This window comes from Haliaeetus leucocephalus, unplaced genomic scaffold (assembly GCF_000737465.1).
Source record: "Haliaeetus leucocephalus isolate CR32 unplaced genomic scaffold, Haliaeetus_leucocephalus-4.0 Scaffold773, whole genome shotgun sequence".
Taxonomy (NCBI): Eukaryota; Metazoa; Chordata; class Aves; order Accipitriformes; family Accipitridae; genus Haliaeetus; species Haliaeetus leucocephalus.
In genome coordinates this window covers 3,248,371-3,262,143 of record NW_010973209.1, presented here as the reverse complement: position 1 = coordinate 3,262,143, position 13,773 = coordinate 3,248,371, and the positions used below count along the sequence as shown (strand labels likewise).

At 49.2% G+C, this 13,773-nt stretch overlaps 1 protein-coding gene across 1 annotated transcript in view; it reads left to right on the top strand.

The window, feature by feature from the left end:
- Positions 1 to 271: 271 nt before the first annotated feature.
- Positions 272 to 13,773, top strand: part of B3GAT1 (beta-1,3-glucuronyltransferase 1) — a 34,890-nt gene continuing 21,388 nt past the window's right edge. The window contains exon 1 of the mRNA XM_010581417.1: positions 272 to 343. The gene's annotated coding sequence lies outside the window, so the exon portion shown is untranslated. The remainder of the gene's footprint in view (positions 344 to 13,773) is intronic.

Below are 13,773 nucleotides of genomic sequence, written 5' to 3'. Positions count from 1 at the left end.
GCAGACCTGGGGAACCGGAGGTCCACAGAGGCAGTGGAGGAGGAAGGAGCTCTCCAATGCTGTTTCTTTGCAAGTGAAACGAGGAGGCAAAGAAGCGATGAAGGAATGTCTTGCTTGCTGCCTGGATTAAGAAAGAATACGTAAAAAAAAATTAAAAAATTCCAGACCCAACAAACGAGGAAAAAGGGAGGAGAGAAGGAGGAGGAGGTTGCTGGGGGGAGCCGACTCCGGTGGGTGAACAGCCGCTTTGAATCGTACCTCTGTTCCCAGGGATTAAAGCATGAATGGGAGCAGCTTCCCAGCCACGATGGAGAGAGAAGGCGGTTCAGGCTATGGGAATAAGGTAACTCTTGCTTCTTGCAGGCATTGCATGGCTGAGCTGAGCAGGACAGAGATCCTTTATGCACAGGGGTGGGGGGGGGGGTGGTGTATGTGTGTATGCAGCAGGCAGGGAGTGGGAGGAAGCAGGGAAGACTCAAAGGGATTTTTCTACCCCTCCCAGTGTATTTAAAGAATGCAGAATGGGTCCCGGGGGCTGCAGTGCTGGAGATCACTTTGCCCCCCCCCTTTTTCAGGCTGGGTGCCTGAGGACACCGAGCTGCTTTGCCGGGGGAAGGCTGGCTGGGTTATGGGGAAATATGCCCCTGTCTCGCCTCCAGGAGCACTGTGCTCCCAGCCTTGCCCTCCCAGACCTGCACCTGCTGTGGGGGTCCCCTCGTGGGCTTGCGTGTGGCTCTTGGGGAAGCTGCGTGGGGGCTACAATGGCCCAGTGCCCTTCCATCCCACCGGTGCATCCGTGCAGAAAGACGGGAGGGAGGTGAGAGGCAACTGAGAGTTGCTTTTCTCTTCCCTTGGTCATCCTCTGCCTTTTCTTTGCAACAGAAAGGGATGGGATTTAGGAGGAGGGGGAACTGAAATCCCTTTCATCCGTGCCAGCAGTGGTGAGAGCCAACTTTGAGGCTGCTTAAAGGGAAAAGCTTTCTGAGTGCTATCTTTTGGAGGGATAGGAGATGGCTGAGCGATGCTTTGCCATCTGAGGGGTGATCTCTGTGTGATGTTATGTTGTGGGAGTGGGTGGGGAAGAAAAATAGTGATTATGGGGGAGAAAGTCTATGGTGATCAATGAAGCTGTCCACAAATGATGCTTTCCTTTTCCCTGCTGGGCCTCTCTCTGACTCAATTCCTGGGTCTCTGACCCTGAAAGTCCTAATTTCTCTCAGTCAGACCAGAAAGCGCAACTTCAAATAGTATTGGGAGATGGCTTAGCCCAGATGTTTGGGAGTGCACTGAGGAGAACCTGATGTTTACAGCCATGGAGCCCATATCCAGTTAATCCCAGCAAGTAGAGGTCTTGGCTGGGTGTCCCTCACTATCTTTGGCAGGATCTTGTTGTTGCAATATCCATTTGTTCTTTGCTATCTGTCAGATACCCCCTCCTCCCCTTGCCTTCAGGAGCTTCTTGATGGGTCTTGGCATGGGGTTAGGCAGCATTTGCTTTGGTTACTTAGATAATGACGTGTCACAGAAGTCCCCACTTACGTGCACACAGTGCAGAAAGTCATGAGCCCCAGCGTGCCATCAATTGACATAAGAGCTTGTATACGCATCTAAGGAGCTTATGGTCCAGTGTGATGGACTGAAAGAGACTATGCAGTCTGTTGCGCAGGTCTGTACGTACTTGTCTAAATTGCTAGTGTCCCTGACTATCTACAGTGAGGTGTCACCAACTTGTATAAAAGACTGGGGTTGAGTGTGTTTGTGCGTGCGCATAAATGTGGAAGAAGGGCTGTGTAAAAGCACAGCGGAGCTTCAAGCCATTCTTTTGTTTTGTGAGTAATCCTTGCTCGTATGAGGAAATTCTCCTAACTCACCCAAGATGCATCTTGCTTGCCTTGTTCGTGTAACTAGTCCTTCTCTGTACACAGATCTCCAATGTGAGTGAATTGACCAAGATATGGCTAGAAGGTTACAGCGGCTGGGATTTCTTGACTTACCTGACAGAGTTGGGAACAAAAAGGTGTGGAAAGATGGAGGCACTTGGGAAAAGAGGGTAAAATATCTTCTTTCTGTAGGTAGCACCCGACTCTGTTTTCCGTGTCAGCTTCAAAGCATTGAGGAATGTGGAGGATGTTCTGGTGAAGGAATTGAATAATTAGACAGTGAAAGAGAAGGATATTTCTCCCAGGAGGATTAATTCCGTGACAGGGGCCAAGAGCTTTGGAAATGGCCAAAGTCAGCAGGACAGTGGATGCTACTAGAATGGGAAGGTAGCTGACCAATCATTTTAGTTTCCTGGTTGATTATGTATGGGTGTATGAAAGACAGAGGAAGAAAAATGAAATTGGTGATGTCGGCTCTGAGTACTTTCCCATTTCATGCAGCTGAGTTGTAAATCCCTCCCTGTGCGCCCCATAGGCATTCCGCTTCTCCAGCGGAGCACTGTGAACTTGGAGTCGTTAGCAACGCAGTAACAGCTTTAATGAGAGCTGGCTCCCTCCAAGCCAGTCTGATCAGAGGAAGGTGCAGAAGAGGGGACCCAAGCCTCACGTCATTTCAGTTCTCTAGGACGGCAAAGTGAGAGGGTATCCGTAAAGGTGTCCCTTCACACACACGTGTCAGCAAGGAGGGAAAGGGGGAGAGCTTTCCCACTTGTTAGTTGGCATCCCAAAGTTTCCTGACCCATTGAGGTGGCTCATGGTGGAGAGTGAATGCAAAGGGGGGATAATGCCCCAACCCTAGGAAGGGACTGTCACCGTGGATGTGTCACAGGCCTGATAGTCACTGGGGCCAGTGATTCTGTTCTCCTGTGGCTTTGTCCTCATCAGGGCAGTGTCCTAAAGAGCTCCAACCAACTACACCGATGCCTGGATTTGCTCTCTTTCCTCCCTTGACCTGCAGTGGTGTTCTGCACCTTTCTGTCTTTTGCTCTGCAATTATGTGTTTTCCGAGGCAAGAAGAGCACCAAGCACCTCCAATGTGCAGGGCCTTGTCCATTTTTAGCATGCTCACAAATGCTGCATTTTTCTGGTAAGCAATTGCTGTAGCAGGGAGGTCTGGCCTAAGCCGACAAAGAAATCTTCCAGTAACGAAGTGTGAGCACACGCTCTTCCCTTGTGTGAAGCTGGCTGCTCAATGTCAAAATAATGCTTTCTGAAAGGAAAACAGTGTGTCTGCCCTTTTAATCTTTTCCAGCACCCTCACGTTGCAAAAGCAGAAACCTTGGGAAATTAAAAGAACTGTCTTTTAAGGGACACTAGGGCAAATGTTGTAATTCATTTTTTAGTGTTTCTTGGAGACTTGCCTTTTGCAATGCTTTTGCTCTCTCTTGCCCTTGTTCTGTTTCTACTAGCTCAAAAAAAAGTTGCACAAAAGCAGTTTTGTTTCTTCAAACAAAACCCAGTGGGCAGATTTGAATCCATAGGAAGACAGGATATGGTCCTTCCTTGCATCCCTGTGCATTTTGTCTTGCAGGGATGAGCAGTGCCAGAGGCTGCCTGGCTTCCAGGGCTGCTTTTCATATGGGCTTACCAGCAAGATCTTTGACTTCTGGGGACCAGCAGGCCTTGGTCAGCATCTTTCTCTGTGGGTGATGCCCTCTGTGGCTTTCTCGCCCTCCACTTTTTCTGCAGCCCTCCATTACATGCAGTAGCCTTCAAAAGTTAGGTGGGCTGTAGCTGTAAGTCTTGTTTGGGGGTATGGCTGGAGGTGCATTTGGTGTGGCTTCAACGCACCCGAAGGCAAAGCATCTTCTGGAAGCAATAACATTGGAAGGGCCCTCTACAGTGTCTTTTTCATGGGTCCTTGTTCTCTGTAACGTGTTGTCTTTTATGCTTTGCTTGTGGAGATCCTGAATCGGTTACCTGCTGGTGTTTTGCTTCTCTGCTGGCAAGAGAAGTGATCTTTGCCAAGCATAAGGTCTGAAGAGTGAGGATAGATTCTTCCTTTTTCTCAGGTGAGACCCCACTGTTTGTGTTTGCTTTGGCAAGTTGACGTCAGGGCTGGATTCACCTTCAGAAGCTAATAAGGGCTTTGCTGAGTGGAGATCACAGGGTGTGGCCCATAATTAATCTTCATATCCTGATCTAGACACATGGCCCACCCCCAAGTGCTCTAAGTAATACAGTGTATTAGTCACTATTGAATATAACTTGGCAGTGACAGCAGAATAAATAGGAAATGCTCAAGATCCCCCTCCTGCCTGGATCTGAGCTATTTTCCTAGAGATGGGACAAGAGCTAAGCTTCTGTACAAGGCTTCCTGCGCTTCTTGTGCTGTTCTTTAAGAGCAGGGGATGTATTAGCTCTCAAAGTGTGTGTTAATGCATTGGTCACTGCTGGCCCAGCTCCAGCCTGTCCACTGCCCTGGAATACTATTTATTGTTAGTTCCTGACACGTGGTTTGATACTCCAGAGTCCTTGGTTCTGTGAACATCTGGTCTGCACTGGAGCATAGCATGCAAGTAAACAGGATGGGCAAAGAAAATACTGCATGCTTGGTTTTGATGGAAGGGTACCCAAATGCTGTCAAGGGAAAGGTAATTGGCCTGTGATCACATAGGGAGTCCCCTGGCGAAGATATGGGAACCCAGAGAAGAAATTATGCCAGTTAGAATGGGACAATCTTCAGAAAGGCATTAAAAAAAGCCCATCTCTGAAACCTCTGGGGAGGGGATTTACATCTTCACATCATGATTGAGAATTCTCTCCGTTCAGCTCCGGGCTGTTGCAAAGACATGTATGCACTGCAGAGCTCACAGAAGAGAGATGCCTGCTGATCCCCGAGTTCCTTCCACAGTGTCTGCTGGAGACTGGTTATCTTCTCTGAAATAACAACAGCTGGTGCCCTGCTCATGCAACCTGGAAAGTAGAGTTCAGACTCTCTCCTTCCATTCCTGCCTTGTGCAGTCTAGATCTGTGGGCTGGGTTGCCAGAAGAACTTGCTCTTCTGTGCTGTCTGCCATCTGGGAACTCTGTCAAAGCCCAGTGGATAGGGAATTGAAAGCTGTAGCTCAGAGAACGAAGTCTGCTTACCCCCCCAGAAAGGTGGGAAACCCTTTGCTTAAGTGTACTGAAGATGCAGATGTTGGCTTGTGTAGGTTCAGCTGCATAGTAAAGAGAAATGGGCATTTCCAGGCTGCAGCTCATCTGATCTGAAGGCATTCATCTAAAATAGGCCAAATGAATTCTCGCTATTGATTGCAAAAAGAATCTAGACGGCGAGCTCTGCTGGGGGGACCTACACCTATGGCACTGCAGGGGTGGGTGTCTCCCACCCTAGGCCCCTGCGGATGGGCGCTGCGAGGCCGGTGCAGCTCTCATCTGACCTTTTGTGGGTAGGAATTCACCTGGAGCCAGATGTCCACAACTGCAGCTGCAGCACAAAGATCTCCTCCAGCCTCTTGAACGTTGTGTGAGTGGCGGAGCCCCAGTTTCTGCAGTGCCGCAGCTCGCTGTGGTTACGGGGGCCGGAGCTTGTGGAGAATGAGACACGCTTCACTTTTTGACAGGAGAAAGGGGCATGGGATTTGTCTCAGCTGCCTTCCTGGATGTCATTCTTAAATGCCCTAGCGCAGTTTCTTCCTCAGATTTGGCACCTGAAAGACAAAAGAACGCTAATCCAGAAGAAATACCTTGACTCTGCCTCACCTTCCATTCAGCTGGAAAGAGACCAGGAGCAAAAGGATGGGTGCTGAGGCTCTGCTCTGGATTTCATGAATGGATGAATGTAGAGACGCAAGTGGGGATTTTGAGGGGATTTGGAAGCCTGCTCCAGGATTTGTCTGGCACGCAAAGCGTTTATAATACTTCCAGCATTATCATAACATAATGCCAGCATGATTCAGGGCCCACTCCAGCTCTCAGTGAATAAAAAGCGTAACTCTTACCACCATCAGTAGGAGAAGGATCCCACTTCCGATAAGTTGTAGTTTTGCATAGTCCATACTCTTCCCCTGGCCTGGTGGCGCAAAGTGAGGGCTAAGATGCTTTTGTGTGCTGGTGTGAATGAGTGGGTCTGGCTGCATACGTGTGTGGGTGCTGAGCAACCTGCACGAGTAACACCACCTCAGAGCAGCGCACCGTGGCCTCTTGCAGAGAAACGCAAGTTTCAAGACAGTGGAGTGGGTGCCTGGGTTACCTCCCCGCCCCAGCTTGTCTATAAATACCACCTTGGTGCTGAAGCGCTCTGGCTGAACTCCTTAGACTTTGTCCTTTGTTTTTCCATCTGTTCAGTGGCTTTTAAAGCTAGAGGAGAGATGTGTACCAATGCATTGCTCTTAACGCAGGTGGCCCTGTGGGGGCCAGGACTATACTTACTGGGGGCTGCATGAGAAAGTCCACGGGGGAGTCCAGCTTCTCAGGGAATGAGCAAAAGCCAGCAAGCGCTGGGGAGTGACATTGCTCTGGCCACACGGGACCAGGCTAGATGATTTTCTATGATTATTCCATCTGAATCCCATAGACTGTGACACGGAGAGTAAACGCTGAGCTCTGCTGAGACACCGATGGCCCTGCAGTGCTTCTGGCTAGTGCATCCAAGTAAGCTTTTTCCAGCTTCAGCTCATGTCTTCCCCATCCAACCACAAAAATGTAGTGCTACCCTTGTACTGATGCAACAGTCTTATGGTAGGAATTAGTACTGTGGGAACCACTGTCCCAAGGCCTTCAGCCCATCCCTGCACAGGAGAAGTACATCAGAGTGCTGTACTTTTTCGGGTGCTCCAATGCAGGATTTTGGGCCTTTTTTGCAGTCTGCACTGACGTGCTCTGCTCATTTTTAGAACGGCTGCGGATGCTCACAGTGCAACAAGAGATGCACTGAGCTTGCATGTTTTCTCCTGCCTCCTGCTCTCTGTGCCTGCCCAGCCAGCCTTGCCTGTCATCAGCAAAGGAGTAGCACCTATGGAAAGATTTTCTGTATGTGTAGATGAGGGGCAATGCTGAAAGAAATCATTCACACTGTCTCATTGAGCATAGGAGCCATTGTCCAACCCAGGGCAGCTATTACACTGTCCTGAGCAGTCCAGCACTGCCACACTCAGATTGACTTGATGGAAGGGACCCATAACTGCTATTTCGTGTGAGCCCCTGTGTGCCTGCTGTAGCTAGATGCCTTCCTGGTCCGTGAATAGCTCTGCAGGGGCCCGTGATAATGTGCTACATAAGTCCCTGTCCTCCTGTGGGCACCACAACGCTTCCCATGCCCTCCTTGTCCTGCCCATCCCTCTGTCCCTGTGGGGAACTGTAACTGCAAGCCCACGGGAAAGGTTGGAGTTTGTGGAGTGTACAGGAGGTGAGCTATATTGTGCCGTAGCCATTAACGAGGTACATTAACCAGATGATGAGGGAGCGGCCTGACAGGGTTGTTAACTCCTGTCCCTCACCGTAACAAAGCTGTAAAACCCTCTGGAAGGATCAAAGCAAGAGCAGCATTGCACTCTTCTCGCTTCAGTCCAGGCTGAGAAAAGAGCAGCTTTGCAGGAGGAATTTTGTTAGAGACTGGGTGCGGTACCTGGAACCTATTTTGGCTCATGAATAAGTTGATATTTCTTCTGAATAATAGATGCACATGATGGTTGCTGAGAGGCAGATCTGTGAGTAGGCTGGGTCTCTGAAGGAGGGAGTGAGACATATGGAGTAAGCTGCAGTCCTGTTCTGAACTGGGAGCTTGCTGGATGCTGTAAGCCTGGCAGGACTGTGCAGGGATGGCATTTGGATGGTAAACCCATGTGACTGAGGCAGAGAGGGTGCACGTTTGGTCTTTTCACATCTCCTACAGTCAGCGTCTACCACTGCCTAGCTCAGGCTCTGGGGCTGAGGAAGGTAAATATTTGTAATGATACCATTTATCTGCCTCTGTGAGGGGCTTGGTGTGACTGTGCGAATGGGAGGAGAATGGTGCTGTGATTAAATCCTAGCACAGTTTTTGGTGGGGGGGGCCAGCAACCCATGACGTGTGTCTGCCAGGGCAAGTAGGCAGGTTTGGGACAGCACAAAGCAAGGCTGGACCCTGAGAGCTGCGGCTTTTTTTGGGAGGCAATGGCTGTGCTCAGATTAGCAGGATGCTTTAAGATGCTGCCTCACGCAGTGGTACTGAGAGGCAGTCTCTTGCTTCCTTGAGAGACAGCTTTCACCTGACTTTCTAGTGGCACGTTTTGCTTCTAATTTGGGAGAGAGAAGTATAATCTGGCACAAGCCTGCCACCCTTGAAAGGCTGCCAGCCAGTTTATGGCACTCTGTCTGCATGCTCCCTACAGCCTTGGTGAGATACAGGAATGTTCTATCCTTCCCATCCTCAGCTCTTGCAGTAACTTCAGGGATGCAATGCCCCAGGAGGGGCTGACTTTGGCTGTGGGGTTGTATGGGCATTCAAAGGTTTATTCAGATGGGCTGTGATCCACTTGGATGAACGGCAGCTGGTTATGGAGATTAGAGCTGCAGAAGTCACTACTAATGAATAATTCTTCCAGTGTCTTTCTTATAATAGTGGCACATCCACAAGGCATGACTCTAACATACTCATTTTCAGAGAGCGTGCAGCTCCTGGAATGACCTCCTGTGAGGGTTTGGAAGTATTTGTTTCTCTTTGTCAGTGAGATGAGCATTGTTTCTGGCATGATTTTTACCAGGAAAAAAATTGCAAGTGCTACAATTGGGAGCGTCGAAAAGATTGGGTGGAATCTGAGCGGTAAGGATGGGGGCCAGGACAACTCTACCTGCGTGGGAAGCTTTTGGTGTGCATGTGAGGTGTCTGTACAGTGGTAGGCTCTTCGGGCAGTGGGAAGGATGCTGATAGATTCATATGGGCTAGCTTGGTCTGAGCAGCGAGATTCAGGCGTGGCAGGAGATTGTTAAAAGAGACTGTGAAGCAATGTGATGAGAGTTCAGCTCATTCTTGGGTGGCTCAGTTTGAAGACACATCTACCTTAGACAGGAGTTAGTTACTCTAAGTTATTAGTTACTTCAGCTCTGATATTCTCCAAGTGCAAGCAGCCAGTATTCAGCCAAGAGTATTGTGAAGGGGGCCTGGCAGGCGTAACTGTGAATAAATTTACTCGACGATGAATCCCTTGGCAGCAAGGTGGAGCTGTCTGGATCCTGGAGGTGTAGATACTGTCTCTGCCTCGAGCCTGGCAGACTAGCCTCAGGAAGAAGCAAAAATGGCAATAAAAGGTGCCTTTCTATAAATAAAGGCCAAAGGACGGTAGGAGGGGGAGCTGCCAATTTCTGCCCTTTGCGGAGGAGTAACTATCCATGGCATTGTGAGAGTGCTGGGATTATTGTCACCACAATCATGCGAAGAGCTGTGGGGGTCAGGAAGACATTGCATGCTGTAAATGTATTGCTGCTGAATACCTTTGGGGTTTTGCAGTAGCAAGACAGGTGTGTGGAACGGGTGCTTTGACCTGTGGAGCAGGGGGACCTAAGCTGTCTCCTTGCCGCTGCCCTGTCCCCTGGCTTTGGGAAATTTGACGGCTGTGAAGCCCCTGGTGGCAAAGGATTTGTTACAATCCTCTGAAGCTGTCACCCCACACATACACCTCCCTTCTTCCTCCAATTTATCTTTTAATAATGCTGCCAACATTATTTCTCATCGCTGTCTCGTGCACTCTGTGCTCTGCCTGGCAATCCTTTTCGTCTCACCCAGGCATCTTGTGCCATAACGCTCTAATGGGAAGAGACTCTGGCTGCTGAAGTTAATAACTTACCCGACAGCCTGAGTCATTCTTCTTACAGAGCAAACTGTGAACTATGCAACAATCCAACCCAGGGCTGAGACCTCAGTCTGTGGGGGGAAAGTGGTTGCAGAGTAGGCGAGTGTTTGCGTTCAGGTTGGGATCAGCACATGCACTCTGCTGCTGCTAACACTATGGTGCACTTTTGGCTTGTAAATCTTGGGATGCTTCCCAAAGCGGTGTTACGTTGGGAAGACGTGGGAAAATGGAGGATCAGGGCATCCAGGGAAGCCTGTTCAAAAGGGAGCCTGCAGAGGAGGCAGAATGAAATGAGGTCTTCACTCTGCACTGAGAAAACCAGCACATTCAGAGACACTGAAAGAGGAAATTCTTCTCTTTTTTGTCAACGTGACAGCAACTCGGAGGAGCAAGTGTGCCGAGATGTCCTCACAGACGTGCCACATCCCCCATTTTCATAGCCTGCACTCTGCATTTGTCAGGAAGCCCCAGTTCCTTGAGCTGCAAAAAGGCTTTAAAAGGGCCACATGCAGCACTGAGCCCTTCTGAGTGCAGGCAGCACTGATTTCTCCCTCTCTGTCTCAACCATCCTTACTGCTCTGGCTCATTATCAGCTGAGTCAAAGAGTTTAGTAACTCTTGTTTTTAAAGATTAGTCATCTGTAGGAATGACATTTGAAAGACTGACAGTTTCAATCAAATGACAAGGGCTGCTCTTGTGCTTGATGATATTTGTTTAATTTAAAAAAAAAAAAAGGTAAAATCAACCCGACTAATTAAGTGTTGTACCTTGAGATACAGCCTAGGAAAGTACAGATGTGGTCCTAGTCACGTGAGGAAGCTACCAGGCTGCCATTGCGTGGGTTGGACAGGCCTGAAAGGACTGTGATGGATCTGTGCTGTAGCTCTGTTGATGCTCTCCTTGCCCTGTTCCCTCCTTGGGCAAGGGATGGCCTGCCTCTCTGTCCCTGCCATGCAAGGTTGGTGACAGTCATAATAATAACGATGTAATTTGCCTGGTTGATTTGAGATGCGCTGTAATTACTGCATGATTACAATATTCTTAGAGCAGCCATTACAAAACCCTCCACTTTCTCAGAACTCCCCAAGGGCTTGTCTCACTCCTCACCTTGCAAGTAAAACCCTGGAGGGGAGTCTGTCTGTCCATGAGCTGTGTCTGCATCGCTCTTTGTGTCAGATTACACGTGCGTGCTTTTAGCCACCTGCAGGTTAGAGTTCCCTGGTGCTGAGACACTCTGCATACCACAGGGAATATTTCCCTATGTCCCAACTAGGTAGGTGGCAGGATGGTGCTTGGCCAAGCAGGTCAAGCTTTTTGCAAGTGATGAAGATGCTTTTGGAAATGGCAGGCGCTGGTGAGTGCTACTGGGGAGCTGGGCAGCAGGGGGAGGCACTCGTAGGTGCTTGTCTTTCTTGTGAGGACTTACTGGTTCACTGCTTTTTTTGAGTTGGGCTGTGGAACTGTTGGCTTAATTCTGTCTCCAGCTTTTGTTTGGCTTCTCCATTTCTCTTTCATATGGAGAAGATCTGGGCTGGGTTTGGCCCTTGGGTGATTCTAAAATTAGGAAAAATGACCTTCCCCAGGCATGCACACCAGGCTGCCAGATTGGTGTGAGTTGCACTTCGCCAGCACCTCAGGCATCAGTGCTTGTGCCATTTCTGTATTTAGCCTGTGAGCTACATGAGCCTTGTGATTCCTGTCCAAAAGCAGGCAGCTATTTTCATCTCACCTCTAGAGCAAGCCGAGGTGCAGGTGAGCCAAAATAACTGAGCCGTAAGGGAAGCCAGAGTCAGAACCAGGCTTAGATTAGATGCTGGACAAACTGGTAGATGTAGCCCTTGCCTAACCCACTAAGAGATGAAACTAAGAGCCAAATCCCACCTCCCTGGGCAATGCTGTAATAACTCTGGGTTTATTGGATTGGCATATGGGGTTTTTATGCTAATAGAGGAAAAGAAATCGTTTCTTTCCAAATGCCTCTCAAATGGAAGATGAGCCATGTTATTCTGACACGTCAAAGGTTCCAAGGCAGGCAAAAGCCTCCGTGTTTGCTGTGGAGAAAGGAGGTGAGGGAAGAAGGATGAATGTGTCACGCGAAGCCCTGTGTGCTTCCTTTCAGCAGGCACAGTAGGGTTAGGAGACCCTGCCGAATTTCGACAGGAACCAGAAATTGAAGGGAGATAATTTTAAAATGACCTTCCTGTTTCCAAGGAGAAAGTTGTGTAGGTTTGTGGCTGTGCTAATGGACTGTGGAACTGCAAGCGGCCATTGATTGTGTTGCAAGCTTCTGAATTATAGTTGGGCATTTGCTTTATCATCCCAGATCCGCCCCCCCTTCCCTTTCCACGCTGTAGCATGAAAGAATCAATGTTAATCCCTCAGTCCCATTAGTGACTTTTGCAGAGGTCACAGGCTGTTAGACTCTCTCTGCCCTGTTTGACCACCCAGCATTGAGCAGGGCTTAGGATTTGAGTCTCATCTCTTTAAGGAAGTCACCTAATGGGGGTGGGAGCTGGGGGTTTTCTCTGTGGGTTGGTGTAATGGTTTTGGCTATGATTTTTTTGACCAACTGCTAACTAGGGAGCTGAGAGAGCTCTGAGTGCCATGCTGCATCTTTGCTAGATCTGTCCCACAAGGCCATAGGAGAGAAAAAGTGCAAGAAATACTTCTGTGGCTCCGTGAATGACCCTGTCCCTCCAAGCACTGCTGCTACAGTGTAAATATATTTCTGCAGCATTGGGGTATGCTATGATGCTGGAGGGTTTGTTGCTCAGGCAGCAGCCAAGAAGGATTCTTGAACAGGCTGCTTGAGTAAGGTGCAGCAGCTAACCTGGGAACCCTGGCCCTGTTGCAGGCTTGTCTGCAGTGAAAAGGTAGTTTGCAATAAGGCAGAAATTTATATGTGAATTTATAGCCCAGGACCTCTTCAGCTCAAATTACCTGCACACCTGCTCTTAGTGCCTCCGAAATACAAAGCAACTTAATTCCAGGCTTCCCCAGCTGCCTCGTGAGCAGCACGTGTTGGAAGTGGCGTTGTGGGGAGGAGTGCGGAGGAGATGCCGCGTGTGAATTCACAGCGAGCTGTGAGCACTCTGCCTCCCCTGAGCAGGAACAGCACCGTCGTGCTCCCGCAGCAGTAGGTGTTCTTCGTTGCCTGGCCGGAGCACCTTGCAGCTCCCGCAAAGCAGTTTTTACTTTGGTGGCGTCTTCAGGGACTTGTGCTTACAACAGCTGGTGTTTTCAAAAGTAATGGAGAATTTGGATGCCTGCATATTTTTCTTCCCCAGCCTTCAAAAAAACCACCTTTAAGATACTTGATGTTTGCTATTGAAAAAAAGAAAAATTACGCTTTCGAAAACTAAATCCCTTTCTAAGGTGTTTAGGGTGCCTGGTGGTGGCATGCTGCAGTGGGAGAGGGCTAGCTTGCTCACCAGGTCTGCAAGACTTCTTTTTTCCCCTTTTTTAATGCATTAGAATCAGGTTATTAATAACTCTTTTTAAATAGAGCAGGATTTTTTTTTTTTTCAGGGGTAGGGAAGAACTCAGTAATTAAAAGTAAGAGCTGATGGCTATGAAGCCGGGTCTCAGGTACGGAGCTGGTGAGCTGCCTTCCAGCTGATGCTGAAACGTGTGTGCCATGTGCTGCATGCCCTGACCCGCAGCTGAGTGGGGCGGTGGGCCCTGCTGCGCTCCCCCCGGCGAGTCAAGAGGCAACAGTGTGTGGGAGATGAGTAGTCTCATCTCCAGGTCTGGAATTGGGAACATACTGCAGAGCCAGCTGGGAGATAAAATTAGAGCTTGTGGCTTGCTGGGCACAGCTCTTCGTGTTTGATGGTCATATTTGTGAACTTTCCCAGGTGCCAGTGTAATGGGAGGCAGCCCCCCGTGTGTCCCGCCAGCCCGGGGTTCTAGATGCACCCACAGAATCCTACACCCTTAATTCAGACAGTATATAAAAGCCTGGGGCTTCTCTCAACCACTAACAACAAAAGCTATGAAATGCATGGTGGTGAGGTAATCTTTACTACAGCATTAGCAAGCGTCGCAGTCTCTCTTCTGAC